The 24,398-nt window shown below is 48.2% G+C and overlaps 1 protein-coding gene across 2 annotated transcripts in view; it reads left to right on the top strand.

Annotated features, from left to right (window-relative positions):
- The window catches only part of LOC138805078 (glutamate receptor ionotropic, NMDA 2B-like), a 191,083-nt gene that overhangs the window by 45,589 nt on the left and 121,096 nt on the right, over positions 1-24,398 (top strand). The window lies entirely within an intron of this gene.

The following is a 24,398-nucleotide window of genomic DNA, read 5'->3' as shown; positions in this document are numbered from 1 at the left end:
AGGGTGCTTTGTGCGGTTCACTTATCAGTCATTTGCAGGCCACTTTGGCTGACTCGGGGCCAGGGCCCAGTACCCTGGGGTGCTTGTGCGTGGGTGATCATAACGGAGAAACGACGTCTGGAAGCAATTCACAGCAAACGCGGCGAGAAGCAGCAGTGTTATTTAACTTCCAGGCGAACAAAACTCCCGGGCAGGACCTGAGCGCGCGTCTGCACGCATCGGGGCTGCTGCCACCGGGAAGGAACGGAAACCAGGGGGCGTGAGCCAGGCAGGGAGGGATGGGCTCGGTTCATCCTGCGTTGGGACCTACCCTCATTTTCAGAAGACAATCTGTTCTGGAATCGGGGTCTTGAGTTCAAATTCACCACCTGCCGGTGACTGGAAAGGCAGAAATGATTGATAGAGTGGAACTGATTTCTGACGGGCTCAATCTTAGTACATGGCCTCTCTTTGTCTCCTCTTCACCCTCCTCTTCCTCCTCCTCCTCCTTTTCACCCTCCTCTTCCTCCTTCTCCTCCTCCTCCTCTTCCTCCTCCTCTTCTTCTTTTTCTTCTTCTCTCATTTCCTCCTCCTTTTCACCCTCCTCTTCCTCTTCCTTCTTCTTCCTTTTCTTCCTCCTCTTCCTCTTCCTCCTCCCCCTCTTCCTCTTCCTTTACTTTCCCCTTTCCTCTCTTCCTCTTCCTCCTCCTGCTCTTCTATTTCCTCCTCTTCCTTTTCATCCTCTTTCTCTTCCTCTTCTTCCTCTTCTTCCTCTTTCTCCTCCTCTTCCTCTTCTTCCTCTTCCTCCTGCTCTTTCTTCTCCTTCCTCTTCTTCCTCCTCCTGCCCTTCTGTTTCCTCCCCCTCCTCCTCCTCCTCCTTCCTTCAGTTCTTCTTGGCTTGGAGCCCGTGGAGTCTGGCGGGGGTTCGAGTCCCAGCCGATGTCGGTCTCGCGTGGCTGGTCTCGCGTGGCAGCCCGGCAGCTGTTCTGCGTTCAGTCACAATCCAAGTCTGTTCCACCACAGAGGCTGGGCCGGGCCGAGCTGCGGGTGCTGTTGATCAGTTTTCTCACCTGTCACACGAGGAAAATGATTCTTACTCCAGCTGAAGCCGAGGCAGGGCGTCTGGTGGGGAGAAGCCGCCCATCAGCGTCCACGCCATGTCCTGAGGTCTAGGGACCATGACTGGCGCCATGGCGTGCCTCAGGGAAGGTTCCAGAGCACATAGAGGAGTGCGAGGCGGGACCCGTCCCCACTCCGTGCCTTGCATACCCAGATCCTGCTCCAGGAGACCAGCAGCTGGGTCCTCGGGGCCCACCGCTAGCCAGTTGGCCACCCCTGTGGCTGAGAACCAGGAAGGCTTGGGTTCGAATCCTTCCTCGGCTCTTCCTGTCAGGCTCTGTGAAGCGATGGACCTCATGGCCAAAACCTCCAATGATGAAATGTGGATGTGCGTGTAAATTGTGACACAGCGAGGTGTGCAGGTGTGTGTACATCGTGACACTGAAATGTGTGTGTGTGAATTGCAATACTGAAATGTACAGGTGTGTGTAAATCATGACAGTGAAGTGTGCAGGTGTGCATGTAAATCGTGACAGTGAAGTGTGCATGTGTGTAAATTGTGACAGCAGAGTGTGCAGGTGTGCATGTAAAACATGGCACAGCAAACTGTGCAGGTGTGCATGTAAACCGTGAGACAGTGAAGTGTGTGTAAATCGTGACACAGCGAAGTGTGTAGGTGTGTAAACTGACAGTGAAATGTGTGTGTACATCATGATACAGCAAAGTGCAGGTGTGCGTGTAAATCATGGCACAGCAAAGTGTGTGTGCGTGTAAATGTGACACTGAAGTGTGTAAATCGTGATAGCAAAGTGGGTGTATGTGTAAATCATGGCACAGCGAAGTGTGCGGGTATGTGTGTAAATCATGACACTGAAGTGTGCATGTGTAAATCATGACAAGCGAAGTGTGTGGATGGGCGTGTAAATCGTGACATACTGGTGTGCAGGTGTGTGTAAGTCGTGACAAGCAAAGTGTGCAGGTATGCATTCAAATCAGCACAGCGAAGTGTGCGGGTGTGCATGTAAAACGTGACACACTGAAGTGTGCAGGTGTGTGTAAATCATGGCACAGCAAAGTGTGGGTGTGCGTGTAAAATGTGACACACTGAAGTGTGCAGGTGTGTGTAAATCATGGCACAGCAAAGTGCGTGTGTGTGTGTAAAACATGACACCCTGAAGTGTGCAGGTGTGCGTGTAAATCGTGCGGTAAGCGGCATTCTTATCTCCGCAAGTTCTGTTCCTCACGAATACGAGGAGGCCCTAGCCAGAAAGAATGACCTAGAAAACCTCTGCGCCTCTCTCTGACGCCACGGCCCTGCAGCCGCGGGCGGCCGGTTGGGCTCTCTGAGGAGGGGAGATGGTGCCCCGCTCTCTTCTGTCTCGTTCTTTGTTTCTTCCTCGTTGAAAGGCAGAGCCTGGCTGGTCCTCGTGTTTGTCCATCTTGTGTTTTTGGAGGTCGAGTATCGGGGGGTTGCCGGGCTGGCCGCACCCTCCCCTGTGCTGGGATTACAGGCGTGCACAGTGACACTGGCTTTGTGCGGAGTTAGGTCCTTCTCTGCTATGGTAGCAGTGGTGGGAGGAAGGGTGGGACACAGTCGGGACCCAGTGGTGAGGACGGTCAGGCCCCGGACACGGTGTCCCAGGAGAGCTGTGCTCTGAACCATTTATTATATCCTATGTTACGTGTAATATACTGTGGTTGCAAGACACTAACTTATATGTAATATACTGCGTATAATATTACATACTATAATATGTTATAGTCATTTTTATGACTTCAATTAAGACATGTTTTCATAATATAGTTGTCATCGCTCAGTTTTCTATCTTAATTTTATCCATCATCTATCATCAGTCTTTTTTGTTTTTTGTTTGTTTTTTGTCAGTCGTGGGGCTTGAACTCTGGGCCTGGGCGCTGTCCCTCAGCTCTTAGCTCAATGCTAGTGCTCTACCACCTGAGCCACAGCGCCACTTCTGGCTTTTTGCTGGTTCCTTGGAGACCAGAGCTCCATGGACTTTTCCTGCCTGGACTGGCTTCGAACTGCACTCCTCAGATCTCAGCCTCCTGAGTCGCTGGGATGACAGGTGTGAGCGCCGGTGCCCGGCTGCTGGGGCAGTTTTGTGTGTGCGTCTGTTTATGGTTTGGAGAATCTCGCCATGGCGTTGGACACAAGGCTCCTGTGGGAGGCGCGTGTGGAGTTGCCCTGCTTGCCCATCTCGCCCGTTGTTCTTGACTTCCACAGCTGTTGTTTGGACTTGTACACACTCGCTCGCCGGGTGAATAGGCGTGTGTTTGCTCCTTCCTCTGGGCTCTCTTCTGGGCCTGCCTTGGTCTCTCACCTTGGCCCTCACGCGGCCTGTCAGTGCCGAGCCCCGTGCGCCCTCACTCTGTCCCCGCCTTCCTCCCTTCCTCAGGACCCTTGCACTGCCCGGCCCGGCTTACCTCCAGCTTTCTTGCCAGTCGAGGGAGCCTCTCGGTTGGCAGGGCCTCTGGGGGGCCTCACACACAGGCACCCTGTCCGTATCCTGCGTGTTTTAATTGTCAGCAACGTTGTACGGACGTGGTAGAAATGGACACAAGGCGCCGGGCGCTGGTGGCTCACGCCTGTAATCCTAGCTACTCAGGAGGCTGAGATCTGAGGATCACGGTTCAAAGCCAGCCCGGGCAGGAGAGACCATGAGACTTATCTCCAATAAACCACCAGAAAACTGAAAGTGGTGCTGAGGCTCAAGTGGTAGAGCGCTGGCCTTGAGCTGAAGAGCTGAGGGACAGCGCCCAGGCCCAGAGTTCAAGACCCACGACCGACAAAAAAAAAAAAAAAAGAAATGGACACAAGGCATTTGGTGCACACAGTCCCAAAGCTTAGGACAAAATTGCCTGGGAAACTTTGATATTTCTCTCAGCCAGTGAGAGGAGAATGGAACACTGTGGTGCTGGAGGTTTTCCACTTAGTTGTGTGTGTGTGTGAGTGTGTGTGTGTGTGTGTGTGTGTGTGTGTGTGTGTGTGTGTGTGTGTGTGTGTGTGTGTGTGTGTGTGTGTGTAGAGCGGTCTTTTCTTTGTAATCCCCCTGTATACCACCACCATGATAGTAACAATAAAGTAAACAAAAATTAAAAAATAAAATAGAAAAACTCAGGGACAATGTCCAGGCCCTGAGTTCAAGCCCCAGGACTGGCATCCAAAAAACAAAAAGAAACCAATGAGACCTTAGGCAGGGTGCAGTAGCGCATGCCTGTAGTCCCAGCCATGTGGGAGGCAGATGGGGGAGGATGGGGTTCTAATGTAGCAGGATAGCAAGGTTCTGTCTGTGTGTGTGGGAGGGAGTCCCGGGGCTTGACCCCAGGACATTGCCCCTGCTGGCGCTTTCCACCTGGAGCTGCACCACCATGCCCATCTTCCTGAGATCATTTCTTTTTCATTTTAAACTGTTATGATGAAGGTGATGTGCAGAGGGGTGGTCCGGTCATGAGTGCATTTCTGTGTGGACCGGGTCCCCCTTTCTCCTGCTGTGTCCCCCGGTTTCCCCTCTTGTCCCCACCCACGCGTGGTAGAGTTCATGTTCTGCACAGTTCTGAAATGCTTGACCTTTTACATTTTGGTCCAAGAGGCTTTGATCTTTGAACACCAACAGAAGCAGATGTTGCCTTGGCTTCTATTGTGTGTGTGTGTGTGTGTGTGTGTGTGTGTGTGTGGTGGGTACTGGGTTTGAACTCAGGGCCTTGGGCTTGCTGCATGAACCCTCTGCCACTTGAGCCCCGTCCCCAGGCCTGTTCGCTTTAGTTTTCTTTTATTGTGCTGGGTTTGTTTGTTTGTTTGTTTATATTTCCACATGTCTGCCTCCCACTTAGTGGGGTTACAGGCGTGAACCCCTGTGCTTTGTCTTCTGAGACAGAGCTTTGCTATCTTGCCTCAAACCTCCATCCTCCCCTCTCTGCCTCCTATGTAGCTGAGATTATAGGCATGTGCTACTGCACACTGCCTAACTTCTACTCTCTGTGTGTGTGTGTGTGTGTGTGTGTGTGTGTGTGTGTGTGTGTGTGTGTGTGTGTGTGTGTGTGCGCACACGCGCGCTAGTCCTGGGGCTTGAACTCAGGGTCTGGGTGCTGTCCCTAAGCTTTTCTTGCTTAAGGCCGGTGCTCACTACTTTGAGCCACAGCCCCACTGCTGGCTTTCTGGTGGTTCATGGGAGATGAGCAGCTTCATCCCCTTCCCTACAGCTGTGGTGGCCAGTGTTGAAGCAGCAGTATAAACCAGGGGGAAGCGGATGCCCACGAAGCCAGCCTCATCAGTTCTCTGGGCCTCAGTTTCCCCCTTTTGCAGAGCGAGGGGGCTGGACCCAGTCAGTACTGGAGTGACTCGGGGGGGCTCCTCATTCACGGATGGGTGGACACGTCGCGCGGGCCGGTCGCACGTGGTGCCCGGCCTTCAGATACACGCAAGGCAGAGAGCAGGCGCTAGAAATAAACCCGGGAACCTAAAATTAGATCATGACTCACGCTCCGCAGAAATAATCCCGTCCCCAGCGACTCACATTATGTGATTTCTTGAAGTCCAGGTAGGCAGTGCGAGACCCCGGACAGGTCGATCTGCACTTGAGTGGGTTCCAGCCGGCCGGCCGGGGTTCCAGACTTTCTGTAGTGGAATGGTCCATTCGCTAGAACACATGGTCTTAAAAAAAGAGTTTCATAAATGCCGGATGCCCTGGGCCTGTCATGCCAGCTACTCAGGAGGCTGAGATCTGAGGATCGTGGTTTGAAGCCAGCCTGGCATGAAAGTCCCTGAGACTCTGATCTGCAGTGAACCACCAGAAAACTGGAAGTGGTGCTGTGGCTCAAGTGGTAGAGCACCAGTCTTGAGCGGAAAAAAATCAGGGATAGCACCCAGGCCCTGAGTTCAAGACCCAGGCCCTGAACACACACACACACACACACACACACACACACACACACACACACACACACACACACACACACACACACACACACACACACACACACAGAGCATCCTATGGAAGGGACAGGTAGAGGCTGGCAGTGCATGACTCCGTGTCTCTCTTCTTCCTCTTCTGTCCTTCACCTGTCTCCATTAAACGGTCCCTAAAATGATCAGGACTAGATATAATATATAACTTCCCCATTTCCCCCCCATTTTTTGAAAGTCGTGTATGTCTATTGTGGAATATTTGAGGGAGGGGGAGTGGAAAATAAGAAATCACTCAGATTCCAACGAAGACAGTCACTGGGAGGGTGCCCATGATTCCAGCATTTTCCAGTTTTGACGCAGGTCTTAGCTAGCGTTGCTCCCGCAGCCGTTTTGATTGAACATCCTAGCCAGAGCATAAGGGCTTTTTTTTTTTTTTATCCCCCTATGCTATTAAAAACTCAGTAAACATAATTTTTGAGGCTACTTAGCATTCTGTCACGAAGCTATCGCCTCAATTTTCTTAGCCACCTTCTTACTGTCAGCTACTTAATTACTCTCAATTCTTCACTCTTACAGACGACCTGGCACGGATGTTTTGGGTGTTTTCAGCTCTTCCGTTTGTAGTGCACAATGTCTCCTGAGGACAGATTCCCAGAGGTAGAATTGCAGGGTCAAAGGTCAAAGGTGGGCTAGCATTCGAGGATCTAGAGCCACGAAGCCCAAATCACTTCTTCATTCTACTCCCCGCAGCGGGGGCTGGGGGTCCCCTGGAACCTGGTCTACCACCTTCTTCTTCTTCCTCCTCCTCCTCCTCCTCCTTCTCTTCCTCCTCCTCCTCCCAGAGAAATCCATCCAGTATGACTTATGAGGTAAACAATTAAATGCGCTGTCACCAGAGCCAAGCCCGAGCGATTATCTACACTTCTGAAGTGTCTGCGGTTTCTCTCTCATGATTTACCCTGCTCACGTCTGCACCAAAATTGTGAATTCTTTTTTTGGGGGGAGGGTCTTGTTGTGGGGCCTGAACTCTGGGCCTGGGCGCTGTCCCTCAGCTCTTCAGCTCAAGGCTAGTGCTCTACCACTTGAGCCACAGCTCCACTTCCAGCTTTTTTCCCCTGCTTATATGGTGCTGAAGAATGGAACCCAGGGCCTCATGGATGCAAGGCAAGCGCTCTACCACTGAGCCACCCTCCCAGCCCCGAAATTGTGAATTCTTTATTGTGTGTGTGGACACGATCGTGTGCCATCGGCTTGTAAAGTCAAAAATAAATGCGAGCCTCGTTGCTTTTTAAATGTCACATAAGTCATGTGTATCATGCGCACCATATATGTCATGCTGAATCACCTGTCACACTGGATCATACATGTTGTACTAAACTTATGTATTTCATCAGCTTTGGCCCCTCAGTACTGGGGCTTGAACTCAGGGCCTTCTGCCTGCTCCACTTTCTTGTTCATGGCTGGTGCTCTACCATTTGAGCAAGGCTCCAGCCTAGCTTTTGGCTGGCTTACTGGAGAGGAATGGAGTGTCATAGACTTTTCTACCCCAGATTGGTTTGGAATCTCGGCCCATTAGATAAAGTGAGATATGTTCACACAGACTTTCCATGGGTTTCTAGGGGGCCAGCCGTTGGGGGGTGGAGGGGGGAGGTGGAGGGAGGTTCCTGGCAATTTTATTAAGTTTCCGTCATCTGGCATCAGTGAATGGTGATTGGGCTGTGTTGAGTGAGTGACAACCCCCCCCCCCCCGCCATGGATCTGTTGTTCAGGGATCGTCCTGTCACCCCTGGTTTTTGCCTTTCCCACTCAGGACCTAAGGGGTTTGGTCCGCTGCTGCTGGAATCTCCTGGGCCATCAGCTATGATGGCTCTCGTGCCGGTGCGTTCCGCGTGGCTCCGTGGTCGGCCACGCGACGTGAAGTCGGCGTGGGTCACTGGCGAAACCCCGTGTTTGCCATTCCAAAACAGGATTGTTCTCACAGGACACCAGAGCCACTCAAGACCATTCAGGAAAACCCACATAAAACCCCTCAATGCTGGCCGGGCGCTGGCCACAGCCCACGGCCCCGTGAGCCTGTCTGCATGCTGACCCAAGCCCAGAGAAACTCAGAGGAAGAGACTCTGGGGTTTCTTCTGTGTATTTGTGTGTGTGTGCGCATGCGTGCGTGAGCGTGTGCACATGCGCTTGCAGGTCCTGGTCTTGAACTCAGTGCCTGGGCGCCGTCCCTCAGCTCTTCTGCTTAAGGCTGGTGCTCTACCACTTGAGCCACAGCTCCACTTCTGGTTTTCTGGTGGTTCACTGGAGATCAGTCTCATGGACTTTCCTGCCCGGGCTGGCTTTGAACCATGATCCACAGATCTCAGCCTCCTGAGTAGCTAGTGATTATGGTACCAGGGCCCAGCGTGAGGTGGCACTTCCCCCCTTGCCCTGCCTTGCTTCGGAGCCAGTAGACTGGGTATCACGTGGTGAGATGGGGAATGGGGAAGGGGTGCAGGTGGGGCTTCGGTTTGCACACGATTCCAGCTCCCCGGTCCTTTAGCGAGTGTCACAGGGAAGGTAAATCCACCCTGTGTGATCGTGCATCACGAGATGTTACAGTAGTTTAAAAAACAATCATCTTCATGCAAATGTTTATACATATTTACATATGAAGGATATTATATAGAGAATACATAAGGAAGAGTATAAAGAATATAATGGAGTATGTGAAGAAGACTAGCATATACATGAAGAATATTATTATGTAGAAGCATATATAGAGGCTGGAGAATGGCGAGCGTGTTATATGGAGTCTGACATACAAGCGTGAAGTACAAATTGCGAGTGGGCCTTGGGCAGAAGATCTCTCTTCTCCCTCCTGTCTCTCCTGTTAGCCCCGCGTGGGGACAGAGGTGAGGAGCTCATGGGGTCGTGTGCAGCTTGTGTGCGTTCAGTGTGGCCACGGCGGGCGCGTCCACAGAAGGGTCTGTGGGCTCAAGCCCGGCCTCTGTGGCCTCTGAGCCGTGAGGTCATTGTGGGCCAGCGCAGCTGCCCCGGGCTCGGGCGCCGTCCAGAGCAGCAGCACCTGTTCACCGTGTAGTGGTCATCTGAGCGGGTTGTCCTAGGGGCTGCGCGTAGCCAGCAGCCCCGTCTTCATTTCTAGGTTGCCGTCCGTGAGAGCAGGTGAAGGATGGTTGAATTGGATTGGCTTCTTTTTAGCTTGAGTGCTTTGACTGCCTGCACTTTGGTGGTTGTGATGATGATAGCGGTGGTGGTGGTGATGGTGTTGTTGATGATGGTGGTGGTTGTGTTGGTGATGGTGGTGATAGTGTTGTTGGTGATGCTGGTGGTGTTGTTGGTGATGGTGGTGGTGGTGGTAGTGGTGATGGTGTTGTTGGTGATGGTGGTGGTGGTGATGGTGGTGTTGGTGGTGGTGGTGGTGATAGTGTTGGTGGTGGTATGGTAGTATTCTTGGTGATGGTGGTGGTGGTGGTGATGATGGTAGTGATGGTGATGATGTAGGTGGTGGTGATGGTGGTGGTGATGGTGGCGGCGGTGGTGATGATGACAGTGGTGGTGATGGTGATGATGATGATGATGGTGGTGGTGGTGATGTTGGTGATGATTGTAGTGGTGGTGATGATGGTGATGATGGTGGTGATGATGATGTTGGTGGTGATGATGATGGTGGTGATGGTGGGGTGGTGATGATGATGGTGGTGATGATGATGGTGATGATGGTGATGATGATGATGGCAGTGGTGGTGATGGTGGTGATGATGGTGGTGATGGTGATGTTGGTGATGATGATGGTGATGGTGATGATGATGGTGGTGATGATGATGATGATGATGATGGTGATGATGATGATGGTGATGATGGTGGTGGTGATGGTGATGATGGTGGTGGTGATGGTGATGTTGGTGGTGATGGTGGTGATGGTGATGATGTTGGTGGTGATGATGATGGTGGTGGTGGTGGTGGTGGTAATGGTGATGTTGGTGGTGATGATGATGGTGGTGATGGTGGTGGTAATGGTGATGATGTTGGTGGTTATGATGGTGGTGATGGTGGTGATGATGGTGATGGTGATGATGGTGGTGGTGTGATGGTGATGATGGTGGTGATGATGGTGATGGTGGTGATGGTGATGGTGGTGATGGTGGTGATGATGATGGTGATGGTGGTGGTAGCGGTGGTGGTGGCCATGGTGGTGAGGATGTGGAGCCCAGTCCGCAGTGCGAGGTTCTCATCCTGAGACTGAGCGAGTGTCTGCCGCAGCCCCTGCTCTGCGTCTGCTCCCCCACCCCCCACTGTCAGTCCACGCTGCAGCTCCATGCACTCCTGTTTTCTTCTCGAGAAAGGTTGCATGTCTGCGTGGGTGACAGCGTGTAAATGCCATTGCTAAAGAGTCTGTCACGGACCATGAGGGGACCCTCCCCGTGCCCGCGCTGGTGGCTGATGCGCCCCGCTGACCCTGGCGGGTGGGAGCGGGGGCCGAGCGGCCCTGGGCTCAAGCTCTTGATGGAGCTACATGCCAGGAAACAAGCCGGTCAGCACCCCGAGGGCAGGAGGACATGGAGCACGAGCAGGGGCTTCCTCCTAGAGCCGCGATCGCCATCCCGTCAGGAGAGAAGTGTCAGCGCTTTGGCAGGAGGCCCACACTCGCATCTCCCCAGTGTGTACAAAGCAGGTTCACGCTGCCACCCTCGTCAGAGGTGTAAGATAAATAGTGTGCTCCTGTTGGCTACCAGCATGAGATACGCAGCACATCTAAGGTGGCTCAGTGGTAGAGCGCTTGCCTTGCATGCATGAGGCCCTGGGTTCGATTCCTCAGCACCACATAAGCAGAAAAAGCCAGAAGTGGCGCTGTGGCTCAAGTGGTAGAGTGCTAGCCTTGAGCTGAAGAGCTGAGGGACAGTGCCCAGGCCCAGAGTTCAGGCCCCACAACCAACAAAAAACAAACAAACAAACAAAAACCACGTTCTCAGTTGGGGGCTCACACCCGTCATCCCAGCCACTAGGGGCTGAGATCTGGAGGATTGCGGTTCAGAGCCAGCCTGGGCAGGAAAGTCCGTGAGATTCTGATCTCCTGTGAGCCACTAGAAAACTGGAAGTGGTGCTGTGGCTCAAAGTGATAGAGCACCAGCCTAGTGTGAAAAAGCTCAGGGACAGTACCCAGGCCCTGAGTTCAAGATCCAGGACCAGAGCTAATGGTACCAGGCTCCACATATGCTAGGGTGGAAGAAGGACGCACTGGCTTCCTTTGAACCCTCTCTGGGCTGGGCAGAGGTGAGAGAGCCCGTCCCCATGGGCTCTTCCGTGTCCTAGCCTGGAGATCTAAACACCAGAGCGAGTGAACCCTGAAGCCTGCCCCCACCCCCCATAAACAGCCACGCCATGTGAAGGCGGAGTGCATGCTGGGCTGAGCGATGACCTGTCACAACAGCACATCTGGTTTCTGCTCTGCTTGGCAGCTGCCCTCCCCACTGGAGGCTGCTGGCAGGTGTGATGTGGCGTGGCATGGCGTGGTGTGGCAGGGTCAGTCCTCCCCTCAGCTGTGGATAGTCAGGTGGGAGAAATAGTTTGGTCTCCGTGGTTCACCAGTCACTCCCGTGGCTTTTGGACATCACAGAGCAGCCAAGAGGAGATGCAGAGTGTGCCATGACATCATTTGCTCCCCAGGACTGATGGTTAAGTGGGGAACCTTCGTGGTGCAAAGCTGAGGCCCCCCGAGAACAGAGGTGCCCGGGGCAGCCGCATACGCCTGGATCTAGCTAAGGTGGTAGTGTCCAGGCAATAAGGGCATGGGCATGCCCATTCTTTTTTTTTTTTTTTTGTCAGTCATGGGGCTTGAACTCAGGGCCTGGGCACTGTCCCTCAGCTCTTTAGCTCAAGGCTAGTGCTCTACTACTTGAGCCACAGTGCCACTTCCGGTTTTCTGGGGGTTCATTGGAGATAAGAGTCTGGGCTGGCTTTGAACCACGATCCTCAGATCTCAGCCTCCCACGTAGTTGGGATGACAGGTGTGAGCCACCAGTGCCCGCTACACCCATTCCTCATCAGTGTTGGAACAGCGTGTTTACGACTGAAAGTCCACCATCCACAGCCATGGGGTGAAGGCAACATGGGAGCCCCTCCGGAGGAGATGGATGTGGGGCATCCCAAATTGCAGGGCCCACACCTGACTCCATCTCTCACAGGGAAGTTGTGGGGCCTGGGCTGGCTCGGGGATCTGGACCCAGCCGGCTGGAGTACAAGGTGAAGCTCCAGCTTTATCAAAGGATCGTAGAGTAGTCAGGAAAGCAAGACGGCTGAGAAAGAGGCAGGACCAACACTTCAAGGCCCAGGGAAGACAGAAAGAGAACAGAGACACCGTCCTGGGTCTCATTGCTGGGGGGACCAGCCTCGCTGTAGGAATGTCTGGATCCCTATATATAACTTATCAGGTCCCAGTGTATTTATTTATTTATTTTTGTCTTTTACCATCCAGCATGTTTGCTAGTAGATTTACAGACACATTCTAGTTACCACACAGGAGGGAAATCACGCAAACCTCTGTTTCTCTGGGTCTGGCTTACTTCGCTTAATGTGATTTTTTTCCCCCCAAGTTTTACATTTCCTTACAAATGGTACAATATCATTCTTTCTGATAGAGGAGTAGAATTCCACTGTGCATCTACACCACATTTTCTTGATCCGTTCATCCACCGAGGGGCATCTGGGCTGATTCCGTATCTTGGCTATGGTGAAAAATGCTGCAGTGGACATGGTTGTGCTGGTGGCTTTAGTGTGGCCTGGTGTGTGGTCGATTGGATAAATACCCAGGCGTGGAATGGCTGGGTCAGAGGCGAGCTCTGTGTTTAGTCTTTGAGGAACCTTCATACTAAGCAACCTGTTTTTTTTTCCCAAAATTTTTATTGTGATTAAGTGGTTACATAATCTCCCAAATTTCACAGTATTGTGGGATAGTGATACTCAGTTAAAGTCACAAACACATTCTAACGTTCATGGGACAAATTGTCTATCATGGTCTATAACATTTATGAGTTCTATGAGCTTTGCAATAGTTATTTCTTCCACATTGGGTGATATGTACATTTCTTTTGTTTTGCATAGCATCAGCTGTTCCCTCTTTCCCACTTGTTCCCTCCCTCCCATTGCTGCCATTGAGTTGCTTGGTTCATTTTGGTCAATGTCCAGTGCAGCTGATGGGTCCCGCTGTTGTATGTTTTTCCCTGATTCCCTCTAGTTCTGTGTCCTCCTCCTGGTTTCCCTTCGGTGTGCACACATATACCATACATGTGATCAGCAGCATGGGGTTATTTAGTAGTGATTCGGCCAGATAAATGGAAGTCCTTTGTTTCTTAAGTCCTGTTAATTTTGTCGTATCACTTAACGTTTTGGATTTAACATCCACTTATCAGGGAGACCATGTGCCATTTGTCTCTTTGCACTTGGCTTACCTCGCTCAGCATGATTTCTTCTAGCTCCATCCATTTCCCTGCAAATTCCATTATTTTGTTCTTTCTAATGGCTGCATAATATTCCATTGTGTAGAGATACCACAATTTTTGGATCCATTCATGCATGGTGGGACATCTGGGTTGTTTCCATATCCTGGCTATTGTGAACAGTGCTGCAATAAACATGGAGGTGCATGTGTCCTTGTATCCTGGTTCCTGTTGTTCAGGATAGATGCCTAGAAGTGGTATGCCTGGGTCATAAGGTAGGTCAATATTTAGCATTCTGAGGACCCTCCAGACTGCTTTCCAAAGTGGTTGTGTAGGTGTACATTCTCACCAGCAGTGTTACAGTGTTCCTCTTTCTCCGCATCACCTCCAGCATTTGTCATTGGCTGACTTGTGGATGTGGGACATTCTGACTGGGGTAAGGTGGTATCTCAGGGTTGTCTTTATTTGCATTTCCTTCACAACCAGGGATGGTGAACATATCCTCATGTGTTTCTTTGCCATTTTTATCTCTTCTTCTGAGAAGTCTCTCTTTAGTTCCCTTGCCCATTTAGTAATTGGTTTGTTAGGTTTGGGAGGGATTAGTTTCTTGAGTTCCCTATATATACTGGGTATTAACTCCTTGTCTGATATATTGCTGGTAAATATTTTTTCCCAGTTAGTTGGTTGTCTTTCTAGCTTGGTTGCTATAGCTTTAGCTGTGCAGAAACTTTTTATTTTAAGGTAGTCCCATTTGTCGAGTCTCTCTCCAATTTGTTTGACCCTGGGACTCTGTTCAGGAAGTTCCTGCCTGTGCCTATTAGTTCAAGTGTGTCTCCTACTCTGTCCTGCAGTAGTTTTAGAGATTCAGATTTAATGTTAAGGTCTTTAATCCATTTTGAGTTGATGTTGGTGCATGGTAATAGGCTGGGGTCTACTTTTAGTCTTCTGCATGTGGCTGCCCAGTTTTCCCAGCACCAATGGTTGAAGAGGCTGTGTTTCTTCCACTGTATGTCTTTGGCTCCTTTGTCAAATATCAGCTAACTGTAGGCATGTGGTTTTATTTCTGGGTCTTCTATTCTATTCCATCAGTCTTCGGGTCTGTTTTTGTGCTAATACCATGCTGTCTTTGTTATTATGGCTCTATAGTAGAGTTTGAAGTCCGGCATTGAGATCCCTGCCATGTTGTCTTTTTTGCCTAGAATTGTTTTGGCTATTCTAGGTCTTTTATTGTTCCATATGAATTTTTGAACTGTTTTCTGTATTTCAGAAATGTACGTCATTGGGATTTTAATGGGAATTACATTAATTTGTATATTAATTTTGGCAGTATTGCCATTTTCACTATATTAGGTCTGCCTATCCAAGAGCATGGAAGGTCTTTCCATTTCCTAGTGTCTTCTGTAATTTCTTTCTTTAAGTTTCTATAGTTTTCGTTAAATAGTTCTTTTACATCTTTGGTTAGGTTAATTCCTAAATATTTTATTTTTTGTGAGGTTATTGTGAATGGGGTTGCTTTCTTTATTTCCCTCTCTGCTTGTACATTGTCAGTGTACAGGAAGGCAACTGATTTTTGTGGGTTAATTTTGTATCCTGCTACTTTGCCAAAGTGATTTATAATTTCTAAGAGTTTGGGGATGGAGTTTTTGGGATATGAAGGTATAGTATCATGTCATCTGCAAAAAGGGATAGTTTAACTTCTTCTTTCCCTATGCAGATCGCTTTAATGTCATTTTCTTGCCTTATTGCCCTGGCTAAGGGTTCCAGGACTATATTGAAGAGGAGTGGAGACAGTGGGCATTCTTGCCTTGTTCCTGATTTTAGGAGAATTGGTTGAAGTGTTTCCCCATTAAGTATAATATTGGCTATTGGTCTGTGTTATATGGCTTTCATTGTTTTAAGGAATGTTTCTTCTATTCCTATTTTCTCAAGAGCTTTTAACATGAACGAATGTTGAATTTTATCAATGGCCTTTTCTGCATCTGTGGAGATAATCGTGATTCTTGACCTTGGTTCTGTTGATGTGTTGGATTACATTTATTGACTTATGTATGTTAAACCATCCCTGCATCTCTGGGATGAAGCCTGCCTGGTCATAGTGTATGATTTTTTTTAATGTATTTCTGGATTCTGTTAGCTAGAATTTTGTTAAGGATTTTTGCATCTGTGTTCATCAAGGAGATTGGTCTGTATTTCTCTTTTTTGGTTGGGTCTTTGCCTGGTTTGGGGATGAGTGTGATATTGGCATCACAGAATGAGTTTGGGATAGCTCCCTTCTTCTCTGCTTCTCTGAAAAGCTTGAGGAGTATGGGTATTAGTTCTTCTTTAAAGGTCTTATAGAATTCTGTTGTGAATCCATCTGGTCCTGGGCTTTTCCTTATTGGAAGACTTCTGATTGCTTCCTGTATCTCATTGTAAGATATTGGCTTATTTCATTGATTTACTTCTTTACTCAGTTTGAGCAACTTGTATTTCTCTAAAAGCGCATCCAGTTCTGAGAAGTTTTCTTTCTTTAGAGAGTATAACTTTTGAAAATAGTCCTTTATAATTGTTTGGATATCTTGGGTACTTGTTGTGATTCTTCCTGTGGCATCCCTGATCTTGTTAATTTGGGTTTCCTCTCTTCTTTTCTTAATTAATCTTGCCAAAGGTCTATCAATTTTATTAATTTTTTTTCAAAGAACCAGCTTTTTGTTTTATTAATTTTATCTATGATTTTCCTATTCTCTATTTAATTAATTTCCACTCTTAATTTGATTATCTGGCTCCGTCTAGTAACTTTAGGTTCCATTTTTTTTCATGTTTTTCTAGCTGTTTTAATTGCAACATGAGATTATTTACTTGGTCTGTCTCTATTTTCTTGATGTGGGCACTGAGGGTGATAAATTTGCCCCTCAAGACTTAAGCAGCCTGTTTTTAAGGTCAGCAGAAATTAGGCCCAAGCTAGAGGGGGAAGGCAGGTCTGAAGAAGCCCTTCTGACTCCACTCTCAAGTAATTCAAATCAAAAGAAGGTCCTTGTCTGCCTCTTAAATAAAAACCTGACTCTTAGATAAAAAATTCCAGGAAGAAATATCAGCCACCTGCTCCTTGCCTGATGGTTTCGCGTGAATTATTTTGATATTCTCAGCCGCTTGGAGGGGGAGGAGTTGGAGTCCTGTTTTCTAAGCAGGAAAATGACACCTGGTCCTCCTCCTCCCGACACAGGTGAAGGTCCGGGTTTCATTTCAGTGGCTCTTTTTTGGATGCCAGCCTTCGACGTTCCTCACTGTGTCCAGTCTACATGGGAATGTTCTATTAGTTTAATGGTTTCAGTCTGCCATTCTCATTTTCTGTGATTTTCTTGCCCATCGGTGGATACTTAGCCATTTTCCCCTCTGTCTCCCAGGTGGAGTTAGGTGATCCTTCTACTCATCAGATGAGCCGGGCTGCAGCTCCGATCATGTGGCTCTGTGGCTTCCAGTCTGTCTGTCTGTCTGTCTGGCTGGCTGGCTGCTTCTCATACTGCATTGGATCTCTTTTCCCAACATATTCCCTGACACGGGGGAAATGATCATTGAACCTTGGTCCCCGAGTTCTGTGTTCAGTGGCTGGAAGATGAAGAGGCTGAGGGTCCCAGGAGGAAACCTTCTGGAAGCTCACAGAGAGGCCAGGTTATCTCAGATCCGCTCTCTGTCTCCACCCCAGTGGCATCGTGGCATCTGTGGGCTTCGCTGGTGTCTGAAGTGTTCTGGCCATCAGTCTGCAGCTGCCCAGACAACCTTCGTTCCATGTGGCGATCCTCGCCTTGCCCCAGCTCTCTCCGCTCCTTCCAATATCTTCCTTGACCTCCCTTCCTCATTGCGATCTTCCTCCAGCCCGGTTTTTGGACTCCTCCTTTTCCGCTTCTCGTCTCTCTCCCCTGTCTGTTCCCATCCGCGTAGCCAGGAACAGAGATTCATGTGGTGTCACTGTTAAACCGGCCTGCTCTCCTCTGTTGCCACACAGCCCTTGCCAGAATCAGGGTTAGCAAGTGTCCCACTGTCCACGCCGCCCTCCAGGGAGCAGCTGGGTTTGTGGTGATTAAGAACCGGCTGCTGGTATTATCGGAGAAACATTGAATGCTTTCAGTGTTGGCTCTTGCAGAATACCAAAGAGAAGAGCTAGTCACTGTCTGTGGGACTTTGGCTGGCTTGTCAGAATTGGTCATTTTCTATGAAGATGCACACGTTGAAGGGGTTTATAACCTTTGTTAGGTAGTGTGTGTGTGTGTGTGTGTGTGTGTGTGTGTGTGTGTGTGGTGGGCGCTGTCCCTGAGCTCTTTCACTCAAGGCTGGTGCTCTACCACTTGAGCCACAGCTCCACTTCCAGTTTTCTGGTGGTTCATTGGAGATCAGAGTCTCACAGACTTTCCTGCCCGGGCTGGCTTTAACCATGATCCTCAGATCTCAGCCTCCTCCTGTGTTGCTGGGATGACAGGTGTGAGCCACCAGCACCTGGGTCTGGATTTTGTGATTTTTTTGCTTGTATCTTTCCCCTTGCTCTCTGTGGTCTTCTCTGATCAGATGTGATCTCAGAAGCAGTTTGGCTTAGACCCTTGCTCTCTTTGACTTTCCGTCTTCACTGTTCGTTGTGGCTGTGATTTGTGCCAAGTGCATTTAAGATCCTCTTTCCTTAAGAAAGGATTCAGATAAGCGAATATCCCCCACAGACAGGAGTCTCGTTTATTGCCACACAGATTCAAAACAGATTTGAACATGCCAAGGTAGACATCGCTTTCTTCATTTGTTTTCTTAAGGAGCAAAGCTCTTGGTAGCTGTTCACCATTTCTAGACTTATGAAGATTTCTCACCAGGCACCAATGGCTCCTGCCTATAATCCCAGCTACTCAGGAGGCTGAGATCTGAGGATCAAGGTTCAAAGCCAGCCTGGGCAGGAAAGTCCATGGAACTGGTGTCTCCCCGATCCCAGGATGTGTAGCGGGGCCATTCTATTTCCCCAAAGGAAGTCCATTCTGGCCTTTGACCTCATAGTGGTGTGAGATAGCGGACAGATTTTGTTTTCCCCAAATAGCTGCCCACCACCCTTGTGGCCTGCCTCGCGTGGCCGGTCCACACATTTGTTGCTCACGCTAAATGTTCCACTTTGGGGAGAGCTGCTCAGTTCCATATTGGCCCTGCTACTATATTTGAATTTAGAGACCATAACTTAGACCCCTCCCAAATTGACTTGGAACTTAAAAAACAAACAAACAAAAGCAACAATATGAATGCCAAATTATTTTGGATCCGTTTTGCCGAGTCAAGTTCATCATACCTCTTGGTTCAGGCCAGCTTTTCTGAGTGATTGACACAATAATAGCGTTTGGCTCCCGAGACACATCATTCAAGTTTTTCTCTCTAGAGTTCCTGGGATGGTCTTTCTTTATTAATTCCTAAATCATTATCTTTTCAGTTGATGTTGCTATTCTGAAGATTGCATTTTCTAGTGGGTTTTAGAAGAAATGTGTTGATTTTTTTTTCCCCCTAGGAGGATGACATAAATACAGTCCCCATGTTCATTCAGATAATTCTTAAATACTGCTGGGTTTTTCGGTGTCTTCGTAAAAGGAAGTTGTCCTTTGTGTCTTCCCGCCCTCCAGCCTTTCGCTTCCATGACTTTTTTGTCGGAATTTCCAGTAGCATGCAGAAGACTAGCTTTGGGTTTCCTCAAGATGGTAGTGCATACCTTTGTCATTGTGTACAGCCTTGCCAGGTAAAGGCTGATCACCAGAGAAGTTTGTATCAGTTTCCTCTGTTCAGACTCTGCCAACAAGGAGCCCTTGTTAAAACATTCTGCCATTTCCACTATGTGTAAGTGTTCCCATTAGCCAAATATGTCTTTGTCATTTTATTTTTCCAGGTGTCCTTTTGTTTTTTTTATGTGAATTTTTTTTTTGTATATAAATCCTGAATTTAAACCATCCTTGCATTCTTGATAGGAGCCACATTTGATTGTTCTTATTATTTTGAGCGTACGCTGTGTGTTTTGCTTCACTAATTTTTGGTTTTGCCTTTATGTTTATTTATTATGTTTGTATTTATTTATTTGTATTTTTATTCTTTTGTTTTGTGTCAGCCCTCGGGCTTGAACTCAGGGCCTGGGCACTGTCCTTGAGTTTTTTTGCTCAAGGCTAGCGCTCTACCACTTGAGCCACAGTGCAACTTCTGGTTTTCTGGTGGTTAAATAAGATATAAGAATCTCCCAGCATTTCCTGCCTAGGCTGGCTTTGAACCATGATCCTCAGATCTCAGCTTTCTTTAGTAGCTAGAATTGCAGGTGTGAGCCAGTAAGTGTCCAGCAGCCTTTATGTTTATAAGTGGAAAGGATTTATGATAATCCTTTTTCTGTTGTACACACTTGTCTGGCTTTAGCATGACACTTTCTTTGGTTATTTTGCTTAACTGCTATGGACAAGGCTCATTTTGTCCCTAAAAAATTCATTGTACCTTTAAGTCGTACAATTCATTGTACTTAACAACATCATCAGAGCCCATTTTATTTCCTTTCATTTTTGTCAGGGTTGAGGTAAGATGGTCGGGAGGAAAGTAGAGGAGTTGGGGGAAGGAATTTGAGTTAGAGGATTAATAACTTGCATTCTTTCTTTAGTGGTTAGTTTATTGTTATTATCTACCTTCTTTTGAGCCCCTTTCTCTACTGGCTATTTATTATACATTGAATTTAAGAGCAGCTAGTTTTCAGAATATTCTCTTATTACTTTGAATTTCTGTTGCCTATGCTATCGTTTCATTTAATTTTATTATCTGTATGTCGTTGTACAAAGGAGTTGCCAGCTGACAGCTGTCCACGAGTGCATGTGGGTTTACTGTGGTCATGTATTTTGCCTGCATTGACCTGTCTTCTCCTTGCCTGGTCCCCTCAGAGAACTGTGTCTCTTCAGAGCTCAGTCCTGTGTTTGCTTTTTCTTTCCATTGTCTTGTGTTTTGTTCATTCATTCTTTCATTGTTTCCTTCCACTCAGGACCGACTCTGTGAAGTGTTCAACAACTGAGTATTTAATTGTGCTCAGCCATGTTTCATTCCCTCACTTTCTTACATTTAAAGGTATAATTTTCTCTCTCAATGGCTTTGGTCATGCTCTAGAAATTCTAATATTTAGTGTTTTTGTTGTTACTCTGTTAGAGACTTTTTTTTAGTTTGCCTTATGATGCCCTCTTTAACCTTAGAGTTAACTAATCATAAGGTTTTTAAGTTGTTGAATATGTAATGTTTTTAGTGTCTTTAAAACTTTCATTTCTTATTTTAATCATGTTACAGAAAATGACAGTTGTTTAATTTTTATGTTGGCTGGTGTACACTTGTAGATTTTGTGTATGTTAGCCCATCTTCTTTGTATTTCTAGATATCTGAATTATAGTTCGTGCTTTTGAAAAACCCTTTATGTCTTACATAAGAGATTCTCTTTGTCCATTGGCATTTTCTGTTTCTTTCCATGACATTTTTTAAGGTTTTTCCTTTTCTTAAAAAATTGATTTCACTCACTTTAATTAATTAATTCGTTTAGTCCCAGGGTTTGAAGGCAAAGTCTCACGGCTCTACCTCTTGAACCATACACACACACTCAGCCCTGCTTTTGGCTGATTCATTGAAGATGAACTCTCTTGGACTTTTCTGCCCTGGCTGGCTTTGAACAGTGATCCTCTCTATCTCAGAATCCAGGGTAGCTAGGATTACAGGTGTGAGCCACCGGCTCCTGATTTGTTTTTGTTTTTGTTGATTGTGGGGCTTGAACTCAGGGCCTGGGTGCCATCCCTGAGGTCTTCAGCTCAAGGCTGATGCTCTACCACTCAAGCCAAGCTCCACTTCCTCCGGTTTTCTGGTGGTTCCTTGAACATCAGAGTCTCACAGGCTTTCCTGCCCAGGCTGGCTTTGGTCGTGATCCTCAGATCTCTGCCTCCTGAGTAGCTGGAATGACAGGTGTGAGACACCGGCGCCCAACTAGTTGTTGTTTTTTGTTTTTGTTTTCTTTTTTTTTTGTTTTGTTTTGTTTTTTGGGTCCGGTTGTGGGGCCTGAACTCTGGGCCTGGGCGCTGTCCCTCAGCTCTTCAGCTCAAGGCTAGTGCTCTACCACTTGAGCCACAGCACCACTTCCGGCTTTTTTCTTTTTGCTTATGTGGTGCTGAAGAATCGAACGCAGGGCCTCAGGCATGCAAAGCAAGCGCTCTACCACTGAGCCACCTTCCCAGCCCTGTTTTTTTAGTTTATACCGGTCTAATGCCAACTTGTAGGCTGGGATGAATTCCTGATTAGGGTATCTGTGTAGCGTCAGCACATGACACTGCTCACGGTCTTTTTCAACATCTGCCCCCTTGCATTTGATGTTGTATTGGTATCAGAATTCTGCTAACATGCAAACCGCGGCTCCTGCAGCCCCGCTGGACTTAATACTGTGTGGGGCTGCGTGTGAGGAATCTGTGCCCAGTGTCTGGTCAGCATTGGAACTCGAGGAAGCTGGACCTGAGACACGGTGACCACACCCTGTCTGCATGCACGGACCGGTGTGTGTGGGGGAACGGATGTTTCCTGCTCCCCTCGAGGTCCCGTCCTAACCTCCGGGCCCCTACTCTCGTCCAGCCCCTCCCATCCTGGAGATGAGGGGTACCCTGACATTACCCCCGAAGGAAGAGGCCAGCATTCTGAGACTTCATTCATCCATCCATTCATTCATGCACGCACATACCCACCTGTGCAGACAGGCAGACCCACAAGGAGAAAAAGAAAAGGTTTTTTTGAGTCAGATGATAAATTTGGGTTTGAAACTGGGTATCATCTTTTATATTATAATCATGTGACCATGATGTGGGCCTAACCTTTCCATACCCTTCCTTGTGTGTCAGATCAGGACAAATGATGACCTACTATGCTTTTTGTTTTTGTTTGTATGTTTGAATAAAGATTTAGCCCGGCGCTGATGGCTCACACCTGTCATCCTAGCTACTCAGAAGGCTGAGATCTGAGGATCACGGTTCAAAGCCAGCCTGCAGGAAAGTCTATGAGGTTCTTATTCGGAAAAAGCTAGAAGTGGTGCTGTGGCTCAAGTGGTAGAGCACCAGCCTTGAACATAAAGAGGCTCAGGGGCAGCACCCAGGCCCTGAGTTCAAGACCCAGCACCAGCCCAAAAGAAAAAAAAAAGATCTAATAATGCATCAAAATCACCTAACATGTAGACTAGATGGTTATGGATCAGAATGTTCTAGGCCAGCAATATTATATATCCAGCCTCAGGGTAGAAATTCATACCGAGCACCACACATCGAGTCTGTCCTTATTTATCGCATTAATTAATCAACTTATTATAAAGTAGTATGAACTCCGAGTGAGGGAGTGGGAAATGAGATATTTCTTATTAATTCATGAATTAATTAGAGACCCCAAGACAGCGAATGGAGATGAGACAAGATGTTCCTTATTGGTTAGCTTTACTTAAAAGACACTATTTTATGTATTTAAATTTCCAGCCACGTCAGGGCTGGCACTGAGGGCCCCGGGCTTGCTAGGTGGGTGCTCTACTACTTGAGCCACACCTCCAGCCCACCCCTCCCACAGACCAGACCCCAAGAGTGAAGAGAAATGGGGCGAGATTTTCCTTCCTGGGCACCCATGCATCCTGTGAGATGGAGGTCCTGTAATGTATTCCTCAATACCACAGCAAGGTCCCAGGCTCAGATGTAGCTCAGCAGTGGAACTAACCGACTAGCATGCCTGAGTCTCTGGGTTCCATGGTAGGGGGGTGGGGGAGGCTGTAATGTCGGCCGACAAATAGATGCTCAGTAATAGGCGCTCTACCACTTGAGCCACAGCTCTACTTCCGGTTTTCCTGTGGTTCCTTGGAGATCAGTCTCATGGACTTCCCTGCTCTGGGTAGCTTTGAACTGCGATCCTCTAGATCTCAGCCTCCTGAGTAGCTGCGATGACAGGCGTGAGCCAACAGGGCCGGGCAAGTTTTAGTTATGTAGATAGATATGTGCAGGCTTTGGTGCTGGCCCAGAGCCTACGATGGTCAGCTCTCCTGGGGAGCGGAGGGGAGAAGCTTCTGGAAGTGGGTGCACACTGTGTCTGAAAGGCAGCATTGCCCCCACGCTTGTCTTGGACTACAGGCTATCTCTCAGTGACCTCTTCCTGTCTGAAATGGAGTTTGTATTCAACGCAACCTCTTGGTTTGTCGGCCATCCCATTACCACAGACTCTGTAATGTATGGCCTTGTAAAAACGCTACTCTCTATCGGTATGGAGTGCAGGAGACCCGTTCTTCTGAGTGTCCCTGTGGGCCCCCGACTGTTTCACGGGTACAGTGAGCAGATCGTGTGTGGAGACACACTCCGGGAACGTTTCCAGAGAGCAAATAAAAACCTCCTTGCGGACGGGAGGGAGCCATTAGCGTTCACACGCCGCCGGGGCAGAGAGCGGCCCCGCTTTGACAGGTGCAGGAATGTAATCGGGCGTCGGGGATCGGCAGGATTACAGTCCCCTGGGAACGAAGTGAGCTGTCACTTTTTTTTTTTTTTTTTGGCCAGATTCTAAATCTTTTGCTTCTTTTCGAGAACCAGTTCTTGGAATCTAGCAAATATTATATATATTTTATATGCTATATTATATATTTTATTATGTTTTATGTTACTTATATCATTACATATTTATATTATTTTTATCTATATTATATATATATATATATATTTTTTTCCCCCTTTCCCTGGCTCTTTAAGGCACTGAATCCAGCTGTCTTTCACTGACAGTTCGATGCTGTTCAGTTCGGTGTTGGGGTTTTTTTGTGTGTGTTTTCCTGAAACTCTGAGATGCGGCCGTCCAGAGTTGGTTTCCTTGCTGGCCGGCACGCAGGCCATCCACAGGGACTGTGGTCATACTCCATAGCTGCACCGAGACGTGCAGAGACTGCCCTGGTGTGAACCACCGAGCCACGCGTCTCGTCTGTGCGCCAGACGGGCGATCGATGCAGGTCTCCTCCTTGGCCG

The sequence above is a fragment of the Dipodomys merriami genome, unplaced genomic scaffold (assembly GCF_024711535.1).
Source record: "Dipodomys merriami isolate MVZ:Mamm:240054 unplaced genomic scaffold, mDipMer1.0.p SCAF_384, whole genome shotgun sequence".
Taxonomy (NCBI): Eukaryota; Metazoa; Chordata; class Mammalia; order Rodentia; family Heteromyidae; genus Dipodomys; species Dipodomys merriami.
The sequence above is the reverse complement of the archived record's forward strand: the minus strand, read 5'-3'. Positions and strand labels throughout refer to the sequence as shown.